Here is a 26,091-nt window from a genome sequence, read left to right as displayed (position 1 = left end):
ATTAAAAAAAAAACAACAGACATGACACATAGCAGCAAGTTTTCCAAAACCTGAAAATTCCCATTCCTTTGCATGAAGATTACCTTTTCAGGTAAACAATTTCTAAATTTCTTCAACTGATCTTTATATTGCATGATATCTTGGCATTTTACAACCTAGTTTTTCCTTGTGGATCAATTGATTTTATAGATTCGATCTGCCTGGCATTTTGCCATTGTGATGGATTTTCTCTTCATTTTTGTTATTTTTTTTTATTTCTTTAATACCCACAGAGTTTCCTTGACCCTCATCACTTCTTTACAGATAAGACCAATGATAAGATCTGATCTGTCTCTTCTCAAAGCAATAAACTGCTGACCTCCAACCAGGCCAGGGTTGTGGGCCAAAAATAACAACAAAATAAATGCCTAATACTTATGTACTTTAGATTATTTCACTAGTCTCAGATTCAATTGAGTGGCCCAAAACATTATCAAATTATAGTTTACTCATCTCCCTTCTTATGTTTTTCTTCCTTCCTTCCTTTTTGTTTCTCTTTTCTTTTTCCTTCTTTCTCTCCCTTCCTTTCTTTCCTTCCTTCCTTCCTTCCTTCCTTCCTTCCTTCCTTCCTTCCTTCCTTCCTTCCTTCCTTCTTTCTTTCTTTCTTTCTTTCTTTCGAATTTGTCCATTTTTGTCCTTTATCTTTTCCCTGCCCTGTCTTCTCTCACTTACTTTCTTGCTGCCTTTCTACCTCCTTTCCTCTCCACTTTCTCTCTTATAGACAGCAAACCACTCATCCTTGTCAAAGGTGATTGAGCATTCTAGTTAAAAATTGCCTCTCCAGGAGCTCCCACCTCCTAGGTGCTGACACAGCAACAATCTGACAAGTGATGACAAGGAACCACCCCTCACAGAGATTTCTCTTTAGTGGGACTGCTTCCCCTTTACCCTCAGTGCCTCCTCCTTCTCCTCCACAGCCACCTGCCTTCCTGCAAACCCATCAGGTTTATTACCTATAAGGGTCCCTGCTGAGCCATGAGGGAGAAAAGTCACATACCTCTCTACAGGTGAGCTCTGAAGGGCTCATTAGCAGCTGAGTGAGTTGGCCCAGTTGGCTAAGCAAGAAGGCCTGGGGGCATAAAATTGATGGACTGAAGTCGATGACCCTCCTTCACAGACCCCCTGGCTAGGTAACCTCTTCACACTGGCTGACTGAGCCCTAGAGCAGATGGGTTTCTGGGCACTGACCTTGTCTACTTTCCTGATATCCCTCTGACCTAATGCATTAAGGCTTTCTATTTTGACTTCCCTACATTGATGACAGCCCAGTTTGGTAGAAAGAGCACTGTGATAGGTCTCAGGAGAATTGGATTTCAACCCCAGTTCTGACACTAGCTGTGTAGAATTTAGTGAATATTTTTCTCTCTCTGTGACTCAGTTTCCTCATTTAAAATGAAAGTCTTTAACTAGATTGATGTTGATGATGCATTCCCTATTCCCCAAGCCCCATAATCTTTTGGACTCTTGTTTTCTTCATCTGAAAAATAGGTAGAATAACTCATTTAAATTCTGATCCTCATCATAAACCCTGTGAGGTACACATATTTCTATCCCCATCTGACAAATTAAGAAAATCAAGTTTACAATGGGGAAATAAGTTGTGGTCATGGTGAGAAGAAAAGTTGGGAGTTAGGACCCACTCCAGTAGACTTCAGGGATTTTGATTCCCATTTTAAGGATCTGTCAATTATATTCAGTTGCCTCTCTATTACCAACATTTACTATCTACTTACAGGTCTGGTGTGATGATCATCTGAGAAAATGCTTATGAAAGACTTTGTAAATCTAAGGTCTTACTGCTCTGGTCCATTAGAGCTTTAAAAATCTCTGATTTTGATATGGATTTGCATTCCTTTTCATGTGAATATAAAATGTCTGATTGAGACTTATTGGAACTCTGAAGCTATAGACTTTCTTCTTAATCGAAGAACATGTAAATTACTGGCAGATATCAAACTTTCCTGATCACTCTGGAGAAATCATTTAACCTCTCAGCCTCATTTCTAAATTGAAAGAGGATTGAGCTAGATGGTATTGATGGGGCCTTCTAAACTCTCAAATCCTATGTGTTTATGGGCCCAGGAGCAAGTCACTTGACTCCTCTAGGTCATCTATAAAATGGGGTGGGGAGGATCAAATAAGCAAAGTCTAAAATTCCTTCCAAGTTTAGAAAATTTTTATCTCGTATTCCAAAAGCACACACCAACCCTTGGGAACTTCCTATGACCAAAAACAAACAAACAAAAACCAAAGGAAGAAGCAAAAACAAAGCCAAAATGAAACACACCAACAAAAACCACCAGGCTCCAAGCAGCCTTCATGTTCTTAAAGGGCTCCTTTCTCACAAATGAAATGAAATAAACAAACAAACCTGAAATGGCTCCTTCCTGAAAGCTGCAGCCAGCCTTTTCGAGAAGTAATCAATTCCAATTGATTGGCCAAAGCTGACCCAAGTTCTCCTCTCAGATTTTGGATGGGAAAGTTCATTATAATCAGCCCTCTGGCAGGCAGGGAACCTCAGTGGCTCCCTAATAAATGCTTCATTATCCCGAGCAGTGGGAAGTTGCCTAAAGAGTTTTTGGCAAACTTGCCGCTGAAATTTCCCCATCTGCAGTCGCACTTTGGTAAATGACTAATTTGACCATGATAAGAAATCCATGATTAGCTTTTCAGAAAAACACACACATCTCACCAGCCCAGGGAAGGGGTTGGATGGAGCTCCTGAATTGATGTACTCACAGCCTGCAGTCTTGTATATAACCCATTCATTCTGTCTCACATTTTTCTCTGATACATGTTCTCTAGGCTATATGTATTTACTTTGTCTCAATTGTGGATAAAATGCTTTCTCTCCTGGCATGCAAAGAGACTCAGCCTTGGTTGCCAACACAGTGTCTCTTTTCATAAGGCATCTTACATTCTCCTTGCCCTAGCCCCATCTCCAATATCTTTTTATTGGTCCCATATCTTCACTGTACCTGAAATTTAGACTCCACCCCTGTCCCCCATAGATCTGTCTTATCTCACTGCCTAAGGGCTACTTCCTCAAAACTTCTCACCATGCACCCAAAGTAGTATCCACTTTGGGGGACCCATTTATGTGCTAGCTTCCTCGTTTCCAGTGAAAGTGCTTTCAAGGCAGAGAATATGTTGCTTGCTTTTATTTGATACATAATACTCAGCACATTACCCTACATACTAAGTAATTAATAGATATTTGTTTTATATATGTTTGCATGTATGCACATAAGCATTTATTTATCCATCTATCTTTCTATCACCCATCTACCTTCCTATCTACCCACCCACCTCTCTCTCTGTCTCTTTCCTATCTATCTATACATCTATACATCTTCCTACCTACCTATCTTTTCTATTCATCCATCCATCCATCCATCCATCCATCCATCCCTTCTCTCTCTCTCTCTCTCTCTCTCTCTCTCTCTCTCTCTCTCTCTCTCTCTCTCTCTCTCTCTCTCTCTCTCTCTCTCTCTCTCTCTCTCCTGGAACTTGGGTTTTGGTTAAGTGCTGCAGGTGTGAATCTGGCTCTTTTGCTCTGCTTACTTGACTGAAGAACCTTTTTTTTTAATTTACTCTCTCTTTTAATTTATTATTAAAATTTCTATATATTTTTCAATACTAGGAGTATTTATTTTTACTCCTACAAAATTTTTGGCAACCATGAATGGAACTAAAGGAACCAGATTTCTTCTCCTGCCATGGTTTTCCCTCTCCACTCTCCCCTTTTCTTTCTCCCTTCTACCTTCTCCCTCCTAGTTTCAAATCATACTTCCTAGCTGTGTGACATTGTGCAAGTCACTGGACTCCAATTGCCTAAAACTTATCCCTCTTCTGGCTTGAGACTAGTATATAATACTGATTCTAAGATATTGACAAGCTCATTATTCAAATGAAAGTGCATTTTAATATCAACAAGCAAACCAACAAAAATCACATGATTATTTCAATAGATGTAGAAAAAGCTTTTACAACAACCATTCCTATTAAAAACACTAGAAAGAATAGGAATAGAAGGGTCGTTCCTAAAAATAATAAACAGTATATATCTAAAACCATCAGCTAATATCATTTGCAATGGGGATAAACTAGATGCATTCCCAATAACATCAGGAGTGAAACAAGGATGCCCATTATCACCTCTACTATTTGACATTGTACTAGAAAAACTAGCAGTAGCAATTAGAGAAGATAAAGAAATTGAAGGCATCAAAATAGGCAAGGAGGAGACCAAGTTATCACTCTTTGCAGATGACATGATGGTCTACTTAAAGAATCCTAGAGATTCAACCAAAAAGCTAATTGAAATAATCAACAACTTTAGCAAAGTTGCAGGATACAAAATAAACCCACATAAATCATCAGCTTTTCTATATATCTCCAACACAGCTCAGCAGCAAGAACTAGAAAGAGAAATCCCATTCAAAATTACCTTAGACAAAATAAAATACCTAGGAATCTATCTCACGAAACAAACACAGGAACTATATGAACACAACTACAAAACAGTCTCTACACAACTAAAACTAGACTTGAACAATTGGAAAAACATTAACTGCTCATAGGTAGGATGGACCAGTATAATAAAAATGACCATCCTACCCAAACTCATCTATCTATTTAGTGACATACCCATTGAACTTCCAAAAATTTTTTTTTACTGATTTAGAAAAAAACATAACAAAGTTCATTTAGAAGAACAAAAGATCAAGGATATCCAGGGAAATAATGAAAATAAAATTCAAAGGAAGGTGGCCTTGTACTCCCTGACCTCAAACTATATTACAAAGCAGCAGTCATCAAAACAATTTGGTACTGGCTAAGAGACAGAAAGGAGGATCAGTGGAATAGACTCAGGGTAAGTGACCTCAGCAAGACAGTATATGACAAACCCAAAGATCCCAGCTTTTGGGACAAAAATCCACTATTTTATAAAACTGATGGGAAAATTGGAAGACAGTGTGGGAAAGATTAGGTTTAGATCAACACCTCACACCCTACACCAAGATGAATTCAAAATGAGTGAATGACTTGAACATAAAGAAGGAAACTCTAAGTAAATTAATGAAACACAGAATAGTATACATATCAGACCTTTGGGAAGGGAAGGATTTTAAAACCAAGCAAGACTTAGAAAGAGTCACAAAATGCAAAATAAATAATTTGGATTAAATAAAATTAAAAAGTTTTTGTACAAACAAAACCAATGTATCTAAAATCAGAGGGAAAGCAACAAATTGGGAAACAATCCTCATAAAAACCTCAGACAAAGGTTTAATTACTCAAATTTACAAAGAGCTAAATCAATTGTACAAAAAATCAAGCCATTCTCCAATTGATAAATGGGCAAGGGACATGAATAGGCAGTTTTCAGATAAAGAAATCAAAACTATTAATAGGCACATGAGAAAGTGTTCTAAATCTCTTATAATCAGAGAGATGCAAATCAAAACAACTCTGAGGTATCACCTCACACATAGCAGATTGGCTAACATGATAGCAAAGGAAAGTAATGAATGCTAGAGGATATGTGGCAAAGTAGGGACACTAATCCATTTCTGGTGGGGTTGTAAACTGATCCAACCATTCTGGAGGGCAATTTGGAGCTATGCCCAAAGGGCAATAAAAGACTGTCTGCCCTTCAATCCAGCCATAGCACTGCTGGGTTTATACCCCAAAGAGATAATAAGGAAAAAGACTTGTACAAGAATATTCATAGCTGCACTCTTTGTGGTGGCCAAAAATTGGAAAATGAGGGGATGTCCTTCAATTGGGGAATGGCTGAACACATTGTGGTATATGTTGGTGATGGAATTCTATCGTGCTCAAAGGAATAATAAAGTGGAGGAATTCCATGGAGACTGGAACAACCTCCAGGAAGTGATGCAGAGTGAAAGGAGCAGAACCAGGAAAACATTGTACACAGAGACTGATACACTGTGGTACAATCGAAGGTAATGGACTTCTCCATTAGTGGCAATGCAATGTCCCTGAACAATCTGCAGGGATCTAGGAGAAAAAACACTATCCACAAGCAGAGGACAAACTGTGGGAGTAAAAACACCAATGAAACGCAACTGCTTGACTACAGGGGTTGAGGGTATATGACTGAGAAGAGACTCCAAATGAATACTCTAATGCAAATACCAACAACATGGAAATGGGTTCAAATCAAGAATACTTGTGATACCCAGTGGAATCGCGTGTCGACTATGGGATAGGTGGGGAAGGGGGAGAAAATGATCTTTTTCTGCAATGAATAATGCTCAGAAATGACCAAATTAAAATAATGTTATAAAAAAAGAAAGTGCATTTTATAAGATGTCCAGTGATCTCTTAATCACCAACTCTAATATATTAGTCTTTTGTCCATCTTTATCCTTCTTTAATTCACTATAGCTTTGACACTATTGATCACATTCTTCTGGAAACTTTCTCCTCTACCAATTTTCATGGAACAACTCTGTGCTCATCCTTTTCTCATTTGTCTGTCTACTCCTTTGTAGGCTCCTTTCCTGATTTTTCATACACATTTGTCATATTACTATAGATTACCATGGCTCTGTCCTGTCCAAGTCTCTCTTTTTTTTCCTTTTTGCTCTATACTACCTCATTTGGTGATATCATCAGCTCTCATGGTATCAATTATCATCTCTATGTAGATAATTTCTAGATGTATGTATTGAGTCCTAGTCTCTCCCCTGCTTAAATCTGACATCACTAAGTGCTTTTGTATTTCTCCAACTGGATGTCCTGTTGGCATTTTAAACCCAATATAACCCAAACACTCTTCATTTCTCCCTTGGAACTGCTTTTCCCTGCATTTTCCTATTAGTGTCATAGACACCACTCTCCTCCCCTCCCCGTCCTTAGAACACTGCCTTCTAGATCAACACTTGAACTCATGCCACATATCTAATTTTTGGTCAAATGTTTTATTTTTTTTTTATCCCTCACTATCTTTACAGCATCTCATATATACCCTTTCTTTACTCATACTTTTTCAGGCACATATCACCTCCCATCCCACTATGGTAATAATCTGTTTTTCTTTTTTAATTTATTATTTTTTTAGATTGAACAAGTATTTACTTTCTTTCAATAGCACCTCTCCACTCTCCCAAATGATTATATTTAAAGTTCACATATTAAACAAGTTAAAGAGCAAAGAATTAAATACCTTGAATATCTATGGACCAAACAAGGGAAGGAGATGATATAACATTATTATTACTGGTCTTCCTCAATCATCTCTCTTATAATTTATCATTTACACATTCAGCAAGGTTCACTTTGCCCACCAAGTGTACGTCTGTCCACATAATTCCCATTGCTCAATAAATTTCAGTGGCCTCCCATTAACTCAAGAATTAAATATATATTCTTCTATTTGGCATTTTAACCTCTTCATGATTTCACTCACTTCTTACTTTTCTTTCTCCTTACCCTTAAAATTATTCCAGATGCTCCATGCTCTAGCTATACTTAATGTTCCTTACATAAAACATGCTGCCTCCTACTTCCATGTTTTTGCTGGCTTTTTCTCATTTTTTAAATATTCTATACCCCTTACCTTTGTCTCTTGATTTCCCTATTTTCCTTCAAGAAACAACAACAACAACAACAAATGTGACCATCTATAAGATAACTTCCTTAGTCCCCTTAGCTACTAATGCCTTTCTCTCAGAAATTTCCTTCAATCTTCTATGTAAATGTCTTGCATCTACCTTGTTATTAAAATGTAGTGTCCCCCACTAGAATCTAAATCACTTTAGGATGGGGTCTGGTTTTACCTTTCTTTGTAATTCTTAGTTTTTTTTTCTTTTATCTTTATTTAATTAATAATTTTAGAATGTTTTTCCATGGTTATATGAATTATGTTCTTTCCTTCCCCTCCTAATAACCACCTCCCATAATCAATGAGCAATTCTACTGGGTTTTACATGTGTCATTGGTCAAGACCTATTTCCATATTATTAATATTTGCATTAGGGTGATCATTTAGAGTCTACATCCCCAATCATATCACCATTGAACCATGTGATCAAGCAGTTATTTTTCTTCTGTGTTTCTATTCCCACAGTTCCTCCTCTGAATATAGATAGCATTCTTTCTTATAAGTCCCTCCAAATTTTCCTGGATCATTGCCTCTGTGTATAATGTTCTCCTGGTTCTGCTCCTCTCACTCTGCATCAATTCCTGGAGGTTGTTCCAGTTCACATGGAATTCCTCCAGTTCATTATTCCTTTTAGCACAATAGTATTCCATCACCAACAGATACCACAATTTGTTCAGCCATTCCCCAATTGAAGGGCATCCCCTCATTTTCCAATTTTCTGACACCACAAAGAGTGTGGCTAAAAATATTTTTTGTACAAGTCTTTTTCCTTATTATCTCTTTGGGGTATAAACCCAGCAGTGCTATGGCTGGATCAAAGGGTAGGCAGTCTTTTAATGATCTTTGGGCATAGTTCCAGCTTGTTTACCAGAATGGTTGGATCATTTCACAACTCCACCAGCAATGCATTAATGTCCCAACTTTGCCACAACCCCTCCAACATTTATCACTTTTCTTTGATGTCATATTAACCAATCTTTTAAGTATGAGGTGGTACCTCAGAGTTGTTTTGATTTGTATTTATCTGATTATAAGAGATTTAGAACACTTTTTTCAAGTGCTTATTTATAGTTTTGATATCTTTATCTGAAAATTGCCTATTCATGTCCCTTGTCCATTTATCAATTGGGGAATGGCTTGATTTTATTTTTGTACAATTGGTTTAGCTATTTATAAATTTGAATCATTCGACCTTTGACAGAGGTTTTGTTATAAAGTTTTTCCCCCAATATGTTGCTTCTCTTCCAATTTTGGTTGTATTGGTTTTATTTGTACAAAACCGTTTTAATTTAATGTAATCAAAATTATTCATTTTATACTTTGTAATATTCTCTTTTTCTTGCTTGGTCTTAAAATCTTTCCTTTTCCATTGATCTGACATGTATACTATTCTGTGATCACCTAATTTACTTATAGTTTCTTTCTTTATACTTAAGTCATTCACCCATTCTGAATTTATCTTGGTGTAGGGTATGGCATGTTTATCTAAACCTAATTTCTCCCATAATTTTTCCCAATTTTCCCAGCTGTTTTTCTCAAATAGGTTTTTGTCCCAAAAGCTGGGATCTTTGGGTTTATCAAACACTAGCTTCCTAAGGTCACTTATCCCAAGTTTATTCCACTGATCTTCCCTTCTTTCTCTTAGCCAGTACTATATTGTTTTAATGATCATTGCTTTATAGTACAGTTTAAGATCTGACACTGCTAGGCCCCCATCCACATCTTTTTTCATTATTTCCCTTGATATTCTTGATCTTTTGTTCTTCCAAATGAAGTTCATTCATTTGTTTGTTCATATATTTTTTTCTAATTTTGTTCATAATTTTTTCTAATTCAGTAAAAAAAGTTTCTTGATAGTTTGATAAGTATGAAACTGAATAAGTAAATACGTTTGGGTAGGATTGTCATTTTTATTATGTTAGTTCATGCTACCCATGAGCAATTAATGTTTTTCCAGTTGTTTAGAGCTAGTTTTAATTGTGTGGAAAGTGTTTTTAGTTGCATTTATATAATTCCTGTGTTTGTCTTAGCAAATAGATTCCTAAATATTTTATATTGTCTAGGGTGATTTTAAATGGAATTTCTCTTTCTAACTCTTGTTGCTGAGATGTGTTGGAATTACATAGAAATCCTGATGATTTATGTGGGTTTAATTTTGTATCCTGCAACTTTGCTAAAGTTGTTTATTATTTCCATTAGCTTTTTATTTGATTCTTTAGGGTGCTTTAAGTAGACCATCATATCATCTTGCAAAGAGTGATAGTTTAGTCTCCTCATTGTCCTTAATTTCTTTTTCTTTTCTGATTGTTAATGCTAGTGTTTCTAGTGCAATGTTAAATAGAGGTGATAATGGGCATGAAACTCTTAGTTCTTAATAGTGCCTGGAACAAATAAATGCTTATTGACAACCTGTTTACTTTCTGTGTTCTAGAGTCCTTTCCGGTTGTTATATTCTATGTCCAAACATTCTATAGCTGAAAGTCCCTACCATTTAAACTGTCTTAATTATATGTTATATTCCTTCATAAATATATACTTCTTTAGTCTCAATTGAAGAGAGAAGGATAAATGGATTTAGAATTGGAGAGGATCTTAGAGATCATCAAATCCAAGGTTTTTAATTACATAGACAAAAGAAAGAAAAAATATCAGTTGACTTACCCAAGATCTCCTAGGTAGGCTACATTAAATTCATTTATTTTGCAAACAATGATGCTCCCTTTCATGAAATGACATTGGCAGCACTGGTCAAGGCTATAGATGTCAAACTTGTGAGTAGCAGGCCCAAGCTACAGCAAAACAAATGAAGCTATACCAGATTAAAATGTAATTAGGAAATGTTCAATGAAATAAATTAAAAACAATACAACACAGATAATGTAGATTCGCAGCTTTCTAAGCTAAAATGCTTCAGGCAGGGATTCTTTGAGTTTGACTCCACTGGTCAAGGTTTTTAATGTAAGCTGGTAAAGAGAAAAGGTAGAAGAAAAAAATCAAAAAAATATTTGGAAAGCAGATAAAACAGTTATTAAGCACTTAATGTATATCTTTCCCTGTATGGGAGGGATGCAAATAGACTAAAACAAGACTCTTCCTAGGGTCAGAGACCGAATTATTTTCTAATGGGGAAAGATAAAACCTGAAGGTGAATTAGAAAACAATAAAGGGTTGCAATTGGAGGAACAATCTGAAGCACTAGCTAAACTGGGAGTGACATGAATATGTTTGACACCCCTCAAAAATGAGTTTCAGACTAGAGACTCAGCAATCAGTGGGGTAGTCCTTAGGGCATGGAGGCATGTCCAGGAAGGCAAGGTTACAGATGAGAAGATAGACTGGTCTGAAAAGGAGCTAAGCTGGCAATAAAGTGAACATGGCTGGTGGGAGAGAATCTTAACCAGTGGCCAATCCAACACCCTGAAAAAAACTGAGATCCAGAAAAGAGAAGTCGTTTGCACAGTCACATAATCAGTTAGTTACTAAATATGGACTGCAACCCAAGGCTGGTGACCTTAGTTTATTTCCTTCTGCATTAGTCCCACTGACAAAAAAGTCTAATAAACTCATGATATATGTTGTTTGTCCTTTGTTTTCAAAAAGGACCAGTGACTTCATAGAATGATTTCTTTTCTCCTAATTTTATTTAATTCATTAATTAATTTCAAATATTTTTCCATGGTTACATGATTCATGTTCTTTCCCTCCCCTTCTCCCACCCTCTCCCATAGCCAATGAGCAAATCGGCTGGGTTTTACATGTGTCATGGATCCAGACCTATTTCCATATTATTAATATTTGCAATAGAGTGATCATTTAGAGTCTATGTCCCCAATCATATCCCCATTGTCCCATGTGATCAGGCAGTTGTTTTTCTTCTGTGTCATAAAATAATTTCTTGACTTGCATGTGAATTGGATTTAAGTGAGTCAGAGTTGCACAGAGTTATCAACCTCTCTCTTTTCCAGTCATCAAAGTTGAGTGTCAAGATAAAAGTCAGGATAAGTTTTAATGGCCCAGGGCACAGTAGATGACATTGGCATCTTCAATATCCAACCAAGCTCAATGCGCTACCAAAGCACACGTTTCAGGTGCCTTCATGGCAATTTCAAGATGATGGGAGTCTTGAAAGGACTTAATCCAAAGCCCTCATCATACAGATATGAAAATTCAGGTATAGATCAGAAGAGTGATTTTTCCTAGATTCTACAGCACCTATACAGATCCTATGAGAATTTGAGAACCTGGACTACAACTGGAGTCTTGGGATTCCCAATCCAGGACTTTTTTCTTTCTACAATGGCAAAATCTTTGGAACTCATCCCAGCAGAGAGAAGACCCAATAGTGAGTAGTTTTTAACAGGGTCCTGGAATGTGTGGATCTGACCTCAGTAACTACTGGGTATAGCTACAATCAGCAGTTGGTTCTTAACTCCAACATTAAGTATCAATTGTAACTCAGGCTTGTTCCCTTTCTTATATGTTGGGAATCATTTCTGAAGCTGCATGATTGATGGCATTGATTTTGTCAAGTTTTCTTTGTGCTATCATCTATGTCATTCCCAGGAGAACGCAAAACCAATCATGTAAAGCACTCCTGTTAACTTCCAACACCAGAGTGACTGCCAAGGGGGTGAAGGAGCAAAGAACAGGGGTCTCTTAGGCTGGATTTTTCACTTGAGGACACATAAATGCCAATCCAAGCCTTATTTCTTATAGGAAGCCCTCCATTGCCACTCCAAACACTCAAAGATCTTTCTTTTCAGTGAAATCTTACTACCCTGATAGGCACCCCACAAATGCCTACATGACTGTTTCCTTGATGGGTTTCTTGTTGTACTTATTCCCATTCTCACCTTCTTACCCAGGCTGCAAGGGATTTGAATACATGATACATATTTTATATTTTTCTATCTTTTTTCCTGGAGACTAACCAAGTAGCTATTGGAATCTAAAATGTTTCAACTGGAAAGGGAACCTTGAATATAAAATGTTTTATACAGATATAGATATAGACATAGACATAGACATAGACATAGATATAGATATAGATATAGATATAAATATAGGTAGAGAATACCAAGGCTAGAAGGTGCCTTGGAGCTCTAGAAGAGACCTTGGAAAATTGTTTGGAAGAGCCAAGGTTTATTTTAGAAGAGAAGTTGGAATAAGGCATGTTGAAAGACAAAAACAAGATCTAGAAGGGATTTTTAGAATGCTTGAACTATAAGGAACTTTGAATATAGAAAGCTAGAGTTGGAAAAGTCTAGCTGTGAATGTGAATGTATGTGTGAAGGAGCGAGAGAGAAAAAGAGACAGACAGACAGACAAGAAAGGGTAGTCAGTGATAGTACATATTTACCTGTGAGTACATAGTCTATGGGGTGCTCAGGGAGAAGTAGTATCTCTGGTATGGAGGGTTTGTCGTGCCCTCCTAGGGCAGCTCTCCAACCTCTGACCCCCACCTGACAACCAGCTCTCACTTGTGGCTCCCAGTAGCTGCTAACATGCAGCAGCGGCCACACCCTGGGCAACAGCTTCGACGGGCCGGCTAAACCTTGTGAGGGTAGCCATCGGGTCATCGACCCCTGGTGAACCAGGGCTTTGCTCACCCAGCATGTGAAGACTGCTTCGGCCGAACAGACGGAAGAAACCAATAAGAAGGTTCAACGGCTGAGAGGGCGATGCAGCAAAGCACTGTGGAGTGCCCAGGGTGTGTTGGAGCACAAAAGACAACACGGTCATCCAATGCAGCTGAGGAAGTCTCCAGGTGTAACGATTTTTCGTGCCACTGGACCCAGGCTTCCAACGCCGAGAGAGTGGGACTGTCTCTGTGCATCGACTTTTCCACTTAAATCTCCATGCACAAGTGTCTTTGTGCACACTCATCTATACACCATAGATGAAAACGCACAAAGACAATCATCATCCTCGGTTACCGAGAGACTACTACTACATAGTGAATATGTATGCATGAGAGAGGACATGTGTATGCATGCATATATGTGAGAGAGACTGAGAGATTGAGATAGAGACAGTGTATATATGAGAGATAGAAAAAGATAGAGAAGGGTACAGAGACAAAGAGAGAGAGAGAGAAACAGAGTCATACATAAGGCACAGAAAGAGAGGTACAGAAAGAGACAGAGAGTGGGGTAGATGCCTCAGAATTATCAAATGGATTATTTGGTGAAGGTTGCAAAGGCACAAATGTAAATAGAAAGACCTGGTGCCTTTTTTACATGGGAAAATTAATGAAATTTAACATTCAAAAGCTGGGGAATAGGGCAGTGAGATGACTCAGTGGATAGAACTCCACACCTGAGGACAAGAGGTCCTAGTTACAAATCTGTCTTCAAGTGCTTCCTAGCTGTGTGACCCTGGTCAAGTCACTTAACCCTAATTGCCTTCTGTCTGCTCTTCTGACTTGGAACTGATACTTAGTACTGATTCTAAGACAGAGAGGTAAAAATCAGGAAAAAACAGTCTGGGGATCCCTAAATACCAAAGCCATTTGTCATTTGTTAGACAAATAATAAGAGAGGCAGCTGGTGGTATAATGAATAGACCTAGAGTTGGAGCTAAGAAGTCCTCAGTTAAAATCTGGTCTCAGATACTTACCAGTCCTGTGACCTGGTGCTAGTCTTCACCTCTTTCTGCCTTAGTTTTCTTATCTATAAAATGGGATAATAGTGACTCCTTCCTCTTAGGATGGTTGTGAGGATCAAATAATCTCATCTCTCCATTTGTCTGGAGAATGAGAATGACCAACATTTCTAGTCAATTCCTTCAGATTTAATATTTTCTTTGGACTAAATTTCTTAATGCTCTTACCACAATGCCTGGTACATGTAGGTACTTAAATACTGGTTAAAATGAATAATAGTAATAATAATAATAACATCATTTTGTTTATAAATTATCCTTTAGAGGTTAAAAATCATGGTATAGGAAATATTTCTATAAGCTAGAACAGAGTTACCCAAAGAGAGTCCCCTAAGTCTGATGACTATGAAGTTTAATTCAAAGAAAAATTTAAGTCTGAGGAAATTACCTAGACATGTTGACCCTTCTCTTTCTTTTTGTTAAGAATAAATATCTAGGGGGCAGCTAGGTAGCTCAGTGGATTGAGAGCCAGTCCAGGAGACAGGAGGTCCTTGGTTCAAATCTGACCTCAGACACTTCCTATCTGGGTGACCCTGGGCAAGTCACTTGATCCCCATTGCCTAATCCTTACCACTCTTCTGTCTTAGAACCAATACATAGCATTGAATTTAAGGTAGAAGATAAGTTTTTTTAATAAAAAAGAATATATATATATATACATATATATGCACCTATATAGTGGTTTGGAATCTAAAACTATACATAATTACTTAATATAGGTATAGATTTTGTTTTTTAGTCATTTCAGTCTGTCCAACTATTCAAACCCCACTGGCATTTGCTTAGTGACTTCCTGAAGTGGTTTACTATTTCCTTCTCAAAATCTTTTTGCAGATGAGGAAATTGAGGCATACATGGTAAAATGTCTTGCCCATGGTTACATGGCTAATAAGTGGCTGAGGGTACTGAACACATTAAAATAAACCTTTCTGATTCCAAGCCCAGCCCTCTATCCACTAAATCCCCAAAATAATACATAGAGAGCTCTACATGTAGATTAATAGAGTTAGACATAGATATAAATATAGAAAAATAGATATAATGGCTAAAACTAGAAATTTTCTCTTGAGATGACAAACTTCATATGGAGAATTCTATGGAAAGAGAATAGGAAAACCAGAGAAAATATACTTTTCCCCAGAAAATAAGTAATGATTTTCTCTCTCTCCCTTTTTAAAGACTTATGAAAGAAAGAAAAAAAGCCCCAGGCTTAAAACAGTATCAGTGGAAGAAGAGAAGCCAAGGATTTCAGATGGGATGGAATTTGAAGGTCATTGGGCAGGCAGAAAAACATCTGGTGGAGAAAACTAATCTCCTCTGAGCAGAGCCTGCAGGGGCCATCATGTCAAGCTGACCAGCATTTAGTGGAGTATCTCCCATCTGAATAGTTCCCAGCAGATGAATAGCCAATTGGACAGTGTGCAAGAGAGAAGTGACCATCTGAGCAGTACTGAAAGGATATCATGAGATTGGCAGGAAGAAGACTTGTCACATTAGCTCATTGCCATCACTAGGAGTCATGGGGGGGGGTGTCTGTGGCCTCAGAAGTGCTCATATCTTTTTCCTTAGATGTTTTCCAGCCACTGATGCTTCTTGATTCTATACTCCTTCAAGCATAGCTTCTCTTCTCACTGATTCGGTGTAAATTTCATGAAATACCTTGACTCTGAAAACATTGCTGTTTGGTGGAATATTAAAGCCACTGAAGTTGTCTTGTTTTGGGATATGTCAATTCCTCCCACCCCCAATACCTTGAAAATGGCCTTTCTTTAAGGTGGACTTAGATGTGGTGTCAAGTACTACACAAGGGAAAACGTACTAATTATTAGAACTACCTAAAAGTGTTATGAGATGTCTTGGGAAGTAGAGTGTTCTCACTCTCTGAAAGTCACAGAGGAAGGACAAGATGACCATTTGTCAGGCATGACAGAGAATCATTCTGTCAAATTTAAATAGAATGGGGCCATTAAAGCATAAATAAGGATTTCTTTGGGCTGCATGTGATTTTAGAAAATCACAAATTAACATTATCTACCTTCTTGTATTTTTATTTATTTTGTTAAAAATGTTCATTTACACTTTAATCTGGTTCAGGGCCTTTGCAGAAGTCCTGTGGTTTACAGCTTCATCTTTGTCATAGAGAAACACTTTTTCAGGCATGGTTTGGATGAAAAGATACCCTTCAACTCTGAAATGCTACAATTCTTGGCTTCTGTGATTATGCAACACGAAATATTTAATCTGTTGGTACAGAAGAGATCATCTGTTCCAACCATTTAGTTTTGCAGATTAAGAAACTGATTCCCACATGAGAACAAATAATTATTCCAAATGCACAATGATTGTGAATGACAGAACCAGGACTTGAAATAATTTCATGGTACAAGATGGGGTAGACCTGCTTAGACAGAAGTTCATTTGAGAATGATCTGATGACTTGAGTAGGCCACAGTCTTATTATAAGTCTACAATATGACATGATAGTCAAGAATGATAATGAAAAACTTTATAGGCATTGTTTCCAAGAATGATGGAAAGAGACAGTCTCAGAGTACTTTGTCCCAGTCAGAATACATTGGAAGTATTTTATTCATTTCCGGGTACCCCAGAATGAGAAGGATTTTGATAAACCAGAGAAGGGAAAACCACCGTAATGAAAAAGCCTTCAGTTCATACAATAACATAAAAATTTGCTGATAGAATTTGGGACATTTAGTGTAAGAAAGAAAAGCCATGGGAGGAACATGTTACTGACTTCTTAATATTGAAGGATTGCCATGGAGAAGAGAAACTTGTTCTATCAGGCCCCTAAGATCAAAACCAGGAGCAAAGGCAGGAAGCTATAAAGAGGCAATTTTAATCTGGAAACAATGAAATTAATTTGGATATAATGAAAGACTCCCAAGTTCTCATGTTAACAAACTTTTAACCTCCTACTGTATGCCAAGCACTGTGCTATGTGTTGGAGCTACAAAAATTTTAAATTAAATTTTAAAAAGGGGTAAAAAGGGTCTACTTCCACAAGGAGAACAATTCCAATGTGGAATGGACTGCCTCAATTGGAACGGAATTTCTATCCCTTGAAGAATGCAAGAAAAGATCAGATGGCCACTTGTTAAATATGACCCAATGGTTGGACTCCATGGCTAGTTAGATTTTGTTCTAACTTAGACATTTTGTGATTTTTTAGATTCAAAGTGTAAGGCAAACCCTTCATAAAAATTAGACATGGCCATGGTCATTATAGAAATGGAATATGACCCCATAAATTCACTGATTATAAATTTGCATGCACACATATCTGTATGAACACACATCTTTATATGTGTATATATATATATATGTATATATATATTTTTTTTTGAGAGAGAGAGAGAGAGAGAGAGAGAGATTATTCATTAATCTGTGACCCTAGTACTATCACCTTCCTTCAATTTCATTGCCTGTAAAATGGGGATAAGCTCCTGAAGTCCTCTTTCATGAGGTGGTTATGAGGCAAACAACTCATAAATATTAGACTTACTCATTGTCACTTGGTGGAACTAGGATTTGATGCCATAAATAATTTGATTTTATATATGCATATGTCATACATGTGGAGAGAGAGAGAGAGAGAGAGAGAGAGAGAGAGAGAGAGAGAGAGAGAGAGAGAGAGAGAGAGAGAGAGAGGCAGACAGACAGGAAGACAGACAGACAAAGAGATAGAGACTGAAAGACAGAGGTAGAGACAGAGAGTGATTTAATTTAAATTTTAAAAAACAATTTAAATATGATTCTCATAACCAAGAAATAATGTTCTAAATTGACTAAATGAATTAATTTTTTTAAAGTAATTTATTTGGGGGACAAAGGGAGAGCATTGCTTAATATTCCAAGTAACTCCATCTCAGGGGGTTGGTCAGAGCAAGTTGTCCCTTGGCTTAGCCTCCACATAGCCAGATACACCTTTATTCCTTGATGAGACAGATACCAGAGCTTAGGTAGAGTCCAATGGAGTCCAAAGGAGGAAAGAGAGAAAGCGACCAGGGAGGAGTCAATTCAACTAAGAGATATTAATGAATGTACTTATGTGTAACAGGGCTATGGTGGACAACAGTGGTGTTTAAAAAGCTATAAAATCAACTAATGCTTTCATTCTAATAATGATAGCTACATCAAAGGTTTCAAGGGGAATGTGTGCTCAGCAAAACTGTCTCCTGTAGCAAATAAAACACCACCACCACAGGCCACACTTATTGCTTCAGACATGTTTCCTTTGATGTACTTATCAGCAAAATATATTAGTTCTACTTCATGGTCATGTGCAGAACGCTGCCGGGGAATATTGCATTTTGCACAGGAGGTTTCTTAGTATACGATAGCCCTTTGATACAGGAAAAATTGGGAAGCAAGGCCTATTCTGGGCTGAAATGGTCTGATGCAGCCTCTTTGGGGTCTGAGGGCCACTAGAGAGTTCAACTACTACCCTTAGTTTGTCTCTGAAGCCCGGGTGATCTGGAGTGTTTTCAGCAACCAAGATGGCAATGTTGCCTCAAATCACTTCTTCCCCATGCAAACTGGATTTTCCCCTGTGAACTGGGAGAAAGAAGGCATGATTGAAAAGGTCTACATAGCATAGCAGCAGATAGAAGATGTCCTAAGCTATGATAGTGGCCCATTCATGATTTTTATTTGCCTAAGGTCTAAAGCTTCATACTAATTGATTTCTTATTGAGTCTGGTGAGAAGCTTCTAAGAAGAGTGTGCTTGGTTTAATAGGTATTTGTCATTTCAGTCCATGTAAAAAACCAGTTCATCCCCAAGCATATCACTGAACCTTTCCTAAGACCGGTTGCCATTTACCATTAGAATCAAAAATGCTAGAGTCAGCACAAATCTTAAAGGCCCTGGATCCAATTGTCCCCCGGAAAATGAAAGGAATACAAGGTTTAAAGTAAGAGGTTGTTTAAGTGCCTTGAGAGCTGGGATCATGTTTTGTTTTTGTTTTTTTGTTTTGCCTTTCTGTATTTTCCCAGAGTTTAGCACAGTTAATGGCACATAGTTACATCAACAAATAGACTGGTAATAATCCTCAGCACAGTTAATGGCACATAGTTACATCAACAAATAGACTGGTAATAATCCTCAGGGAAGGCATTAACCTTTGAAAGTGTGGGTTTTTAAATTAATAATCAATCACTAAATATTATATTTTATAAAATTTTATTAATAATAACTAAAGCAAAAGAACTACCTGACTTCAGCCCGGTCCCAGGTTCAAAAGATAATGAGAGAGGAGTTATAGCCACTAAAATACAATCACGCAAAATGTGGGGACTCAGGAAAATGGAACCCTGGGAAAACCTAAGGGATTTCTAGGAGATGAAGTCCAAAGGCTCAAAATCTCCATTTATACAAAAGGTTTCTTGCAGAAGGTGAGATTTTAGCTGAGGCATTGAAGAAGTCAATGAAACTAGAAGATAGAAATGAGGAGGGATAGTCTTTCAGGAATGAGGATCAGTCAGAAAAAAATATAGTCTAAATTGATGGAGTGTCTTATGTGAGGAGTAGCAGGGAAGCCACTGTCACTGGCTGATAGAGGATTTGGTGGAGAAAAAGGTGTAATGGAGGGGTAGGAGGGGTCAAGATCATGAAGAGCATTCAAAGCCAAGCCAAAAATTTGACATTTGAGTCTAGACATGATGAGATATGACTGAAGTTTGTTGAATGGATGGCAATGACATAGTCAGAGGTTGACCTTCAGAAGATCCTTTTTGTAGTTGAGTAGAGGATGAAGTAGAGAAGGGAAAGACTTGTGTCAGAGAGACAAAGCAGCAGGCTGGTTTACCAGGTTTATACCAGGAACAATCCTGGTATAAAGTGAAGAAGTCTGTCCCAGAATGGTGGCAGTGCAGGAGGAGGGAAGGAGGACTATACAACATATTTTGAAAGTATAATAGACAGTTGGATATTGGGTGAGAAGGTGAAAGAGATTGAAGAATAGAGGATGACCATGAAGTTATGAACCTGAGTGACTAGAAGCATGGTTGACTGGAAAAGAGAATTTAGGTAGAGGAAAGGATTTGAGGGGAAATATAAGTTCTCTTTTGGACATGTTAATTGTAAGATTTATAGGGGACATTAATTTTGAGCAAGTGTTTAATAAATGCCTGTTGACTTGACTTGGGTAATTCATCTAACCCTTCTTGAGTTAGACTTCTTTGCATATAAAAGGTAGTGGTTGCACTAGATCTCTAATTTCCTTGTCAGCTCTTAATTCTTTTATTTCTGTTTTCAACAAGGTATAGTTACAAGCCATGTTAGCCTCATCAAGTGGTCATCCATTCCCTCTTTGAACACCTCTAGCAGCTCACTAGCATGCACAGAAATTCCATTTATTTTAGGCTACTCAGTTTGGTAGGAAATTTCCACTTGCTCTGACCTATGATCTTCATTAAAGTCTGCCTCTAGTGATCCATTGTGATGCAGAGATGATTTGGAGTTCTTGCCTCTAATCCAAGAGAGACCAATTTCTGTAAACTAATACAAAACTGAAAAGACTTCATGGTTAAGACGAGTCTTTGATTCTTCTTTTGCTGTTCCAGGACCAACCTAGCTTTGTTCAGAGAGGCTCATAATTTAAAGGCAGTCCAATACAGTGACCTGGTGATTTAAAGGAAGCTATATAGAAGGATGAGAATAGCTATGCTTTGCCAAAATCATAATAATAACAATAATAATAATAATCCTTTATCTGCCATGTTGAAAGAAAGGCTGTTTTTTTTTAATTGAGGATATTCAAGGTTGGGAATATGGATGAAGTATCTTGGCAGTGAGGAAAGTATACTATGGAAACATCTGTCCCTGAAACTGGTTTGGGAACTGGCACTTACAAAGTAGCTGAGGAAAAATCTGGGAAGGAATACAAATAAGAATGTCAGCAAAGTCTCAGATACAGTAGTTTTTGAACCATTATAGAAATGGGATTCCAAGGTGCTACTGAGAGAGGTTGCCTCTTGAACTTGGTGCATCACTACACTAAATCCTCAAAATTCTTCCTGGATTCAATGGATTAGTCTTATGGGTTCATCACCAGTCCATGAAACACATCAGAGATGGGATGTGAGACTAGGTAAGGTAGGTTATGGGGAGGGTTTGTGTTTCTAGCAAGTATGTCAGATTTCATTCCAGATAAGCTTCTTCTAATGTACTAGGATGGAAACTGCAAGAGAAGCTGGAATAATTCCAGGGGGACAATCAATGATGTCTACAATGGAGGATGTTGCATGTCTGGGAACTGGAAGAACCAATCAAATCTAAAGAGATTTTATAAATTACCACAGGAAGACATATGATAAAGAATTGTTTTACCCACCTCAGTTAAGAAAATCATGTGTACTAAGGAATGAAAAGGTTCTTATTTGCCTTGACAGAGGGAACACCTTCATTGATTAAATCATGGCCTCAAAAAAATTTTAGAATGGACTGAAATCTGTCTCCTTGTAACTCTTTCCCCATTTGCAATAGCTTTGGGAACAAACAGAACATTTCTAATCTCTTTTCCATGGGATAACACTTCAAATAAAGTCAGAAATCAAATCCCATATAATTTTCTCTTGTTGCTACTGGATGAAATATTTCTTAGCAGAGTCTAAAAATTGAGATGATAGGAAATGCTATGCTGGCCAAAAGTCTATAATGGTTCATCAATCCTGTGGGTTTTGTTTTTGTCTTCTAAAGGACGAGCATAGGGATGAGGTGGTAAAATGTTCAGTTTTTGATTCCCTTCCAAAAGTTCCCTTTGAGATTAAAAATTGACCATGTCTGGAAAGCACTATTTGGCCATGAAAAAGAAGCCACATGGAGCCAGATTTCACAGGACAGTGACTGAGTTCATTTCCTTCTATATTTTCAAGCTCCATCTCTAACACTCAACTTGCGGTTTCTTTTTCATTGAACATTCATTTTAATTTTTATGGTATTCTAATCCCAGTTTTGGCATTATTTTCCACATTATGTTCCCTCATTTTGGGTGTCTGGGTTGTTGATTGCTGATTATTCTGTCATTGGCTTTCTTGATTGTGACATCATCAAACAGACAATCATATGGAATTGTAATGTTTATCTTTTTTTCACTCTATTTTCTAGTTTGATCTCCAAAATAATTCTGTGAAGTTGATACTATTTTTATAGCCATTTTATAGGTAATGAAAATGAGCCTCAGTGGACCCATATTAAATCTCAACTCTGTCACTGTCTACCTATGGGACTTTGAACTTAACTTTTCTGTGTCTTAATTTTTCATGTATAAAATGAGGAGATTAATGAAATGACATCTAAAGTCTTTTGCAGCTTTAAGGCTATGAACATAATGATTTAAAATATTTGTAGAGATTTTACAAACCATAAAGCACCACACAAATATTGACTTTTATTAATATTAGTTTATTGATATCATATTGGATATATTTGTATGTGAATAAACAAAGGATTCCTCAGATGGCCAGTGAATTCTCAGAGTCTGGGTAGTTCAATTCATTCTAGACTGCCATGCCAATTTGTTGAGTTAAAAATTTCCCTATAGTCTAAATTCTGATGATCATCATTAAGTAGGTCTTTCTCTAGAACACAATTATGTCATACTGTGCATTCAGCTTGGTTTATGCTCTAAGATTAAGGGCAACTACTCCCAGGAATTTCAACACCTTAATAATAGGAGCAGTAGATTCAAACAGATGGTAGATATTAAGATTTATTAACAACAATCCCACATCCTCCAAAATATAGCTTTAGTGGATTGCTGAGCTCTAAAAATTGATCATCTGATTGCCCACTTTCTGGTGATAAACCTCTCTAAGACTAATTCCACTGGGCTTTGACCCATAGTGTGTTACCGAGAATATAAGGGAATAATCTTTAATTTTAGTGGTACCTTTTTCAGATTGTTCTGTATAGACATGATCTTTGATAACTCATAGAATACTCCATTCCACCATGGAACACTCCATTCCACCAAACCTCAGAGGAGGATTTTGGCAGAAATGTTTTTAAAGTGTGAATTCAAATTAGTACTGTTGTCTTTGATGGAGGGTGTGCTCCAACTGATGAAATCACAGTGTTATAAAATCACACAAGTGAAATCATGGCTTTTTGGAAGAACTCAGGAAGTATTACCTAGAGAGTTTTGTAATTTTTTCAGTAGAATAATTAGAGAAACCCAAGGGTTTTACAAAACCAGAAATGGGAATCAGTGTCTCCCTATTCAGGAATGTGAAGCTTCCCGCACTCTACAGTATAATTTTCATAAAATCCAAGATTAAAAAAAAATTTTGAGATAAATTTCAGGAAAAGAAGCTCACTAACTACCCAAATCAAGAGAGTGAACTTTTTTTAAGAAGGTGCCATAAAAAAACCTGAGGAAACTATACACTGCATCAAAAGATCAAGAATGAACTTTGGGATGTAGTGAATTGAACTGAAGGGGGTTGAACACATTTACTCTGAATGTAAACTCTTATGCCAAAGGGGATTGCCCCCTAATTGGCTCTTTTTCAATGTGGCTGCCAATCATTGGTTTCACACACTCTCTCTTTTATTTCCCTCTTATCTCCAAATTATTGTAATTTCTTCTTATATAGTGCAATATTGTATGTACCTCTAGCCAGAAGATCTTTAGAGGTATAAGCTTGTTATGTGAAATGACTCATTGGGGAGACTAGGCATGTTAATCTCTTGAAAACCTTAATTTGGGAGATTTCAACATGCTTGTCTCTCAATAGAATCATAAGGGGGATGTATCAAGGGAATCCCTTTCTTCCAGAGTTGTGAACTTTCTTCTTGTCTGACCCATACCATTGGCATGGCTGGAATACTACAAACAGAGGTCACAGGTTAAGAGCCCAAGGAACATGACCCAGAACTAAGGGTCATGGGTCTGGGTCAGAGAGACTTTGATTGGTTCCTGAGATGTGATAGACCAGCTCAGAGAGACAGGAAATGACATGGATAAAGTGGCTATAAAAGAGGAGACTAGAGGAGATCAAGGTCTTTGGAATGAATTTTCTGGGACTGATTCTCTTCCTCCATTTGGTGTTGGTGCCTCTGGTGGAAGACACCTTGTGGGCTGGTAAGACTTTTGCTCTGAAGAGACTATAGGACTTTTCATGTGGAGATTGGAACCTTGTCAGGGAGAGAGCTGAAATTCTACAGGACAGACTTTAGGGTGATAGGCCAGGAAATAATTTTCTACTTCCTTATTTCTTTCTTATATTTTATTTCTATTAAATTAAATTGTTAAAAGCTACTATCATCCTCGTGACTTGAGTTAATTTTATAAATGGTGGCCTCAACAGTTTTTTTTACTGATATTATTTATCAAATCCATTTCTAAATATTACATGCAGCATTTTAATTATTACATATTACATTTATTTTCATTACTACACTAATATACCTGACCTCAAATGTATTTATCCTTTTTTCTCCTAGAGTGGAAGGAAGAACTTCTGTGTTGTGAAGATATAGTGTGAGGAATCTTACAGATGAAGGCCTGACACTGGAAGCTTAGTTCTTCTCCTTTTAAAGGAAATGCTCAGGGCCCCAAATGAATATCATAAGTCAGACATTCTCTGAGGGCTGGACCACTAGCTCTGGGGTGCTCCAGGGCAGGGCTCTGAGCACTGATGGAGAATTAACGGAAGATAAATCACTCTTGGTCTATAGTTCTGGTATTAAATCTCTAAGTAAAGGCAAGTGGGCTTTTCTTGTTTCTCTTTCCAGAACATATACAATGATAGGAAAAACTTACAACTGAGCTCCTCAGAAGAAAAAGAAATCAATGTGAATTTCTCAGCATAATTAAGCTCCTTGGCTTAACAATAATCCCTACAATTTATGTAACACATTTATATAAAACACTTATACCCATTATCTCACTGGGTCATCAAAAAGGGAAGAAAGCAAAAATGTATTAAGTACCTACTATGTGCTAGGCACTATAATAAGCCCTCTGAGAAAGCCAGAGTTGGCACTGATAAATTTGGAAACAGAAGACCAGAGTTTCAATCTCATTTCTTTCACTTACTCTATGTATTTGGAGTGAATGATTTTCTTTTTACCTCAGAGCTTTAGGTTTCTAAAGCCAAATAGAAGAGTTTGTATTTGTTTTCTTGTTGTATTTGATCCTAAAGAGAATAGGAAGTCATTGGAGTGACAGGTTACCTGGTTAGATTTGCATTTGAGGAAAATTACTCTGGCAGCAGTGCATAGGACAGACCATATTGAGGAGAGACTAGAGATGGGGAAGCTATTTAGGAGTCTGTTACAATAATCTAGGCCAAAGGGGATGAGGGCCTGAATTAGGGGGGAAGCTATGTGAGGGAATAGAATCTGATGTGAGAGATAGCATGTGAAATATATCAGATTGCTTATTGTCGCAGGGAAGGGAAAGGAGAGGGAGGGGATAAAGGAAAGAGAATTTGGAGCTCAAAATTTTAAAATGTATTAAAATTGTTTTTACAATTTTTGGAGAAAAAAAAATTGGAGAAAAATTTGAAAAAAAGTATTTTTCAAGAGAGAGATGTCATGTGAGGTAAGGAAGATTAGAAGTATTCAGGTGTCTCGTCTTATGACTAGAATAGGAAAGCCTGGAAGAAGAGAGGGTTTGGGAAACAAATATTGAGTTAGTATTGAATTTGTCCCCAAGATACATCCACTTTGATATATATAGTAGACAATTGGTGATGTGGGACTGAAGCTCATGAAAAAGATTTGGAC

Source organism: Monodelphis domestica, chromosome 1 (assembly GCF_027887165.1).
Source record: "Monodelphis domestica isolate mMonDom1 chromosome 1, mMonDom1.pri, whole genome shotgun sequence".
NCBI lineage: Eukaryota > Metazoa > Chordata > Mammalia > Didelphimorphia > Didelphidae > Monodelphis > Monodelphis domestica.
This window is presented reverse-complemented; position numbering follows the sequence as displayed.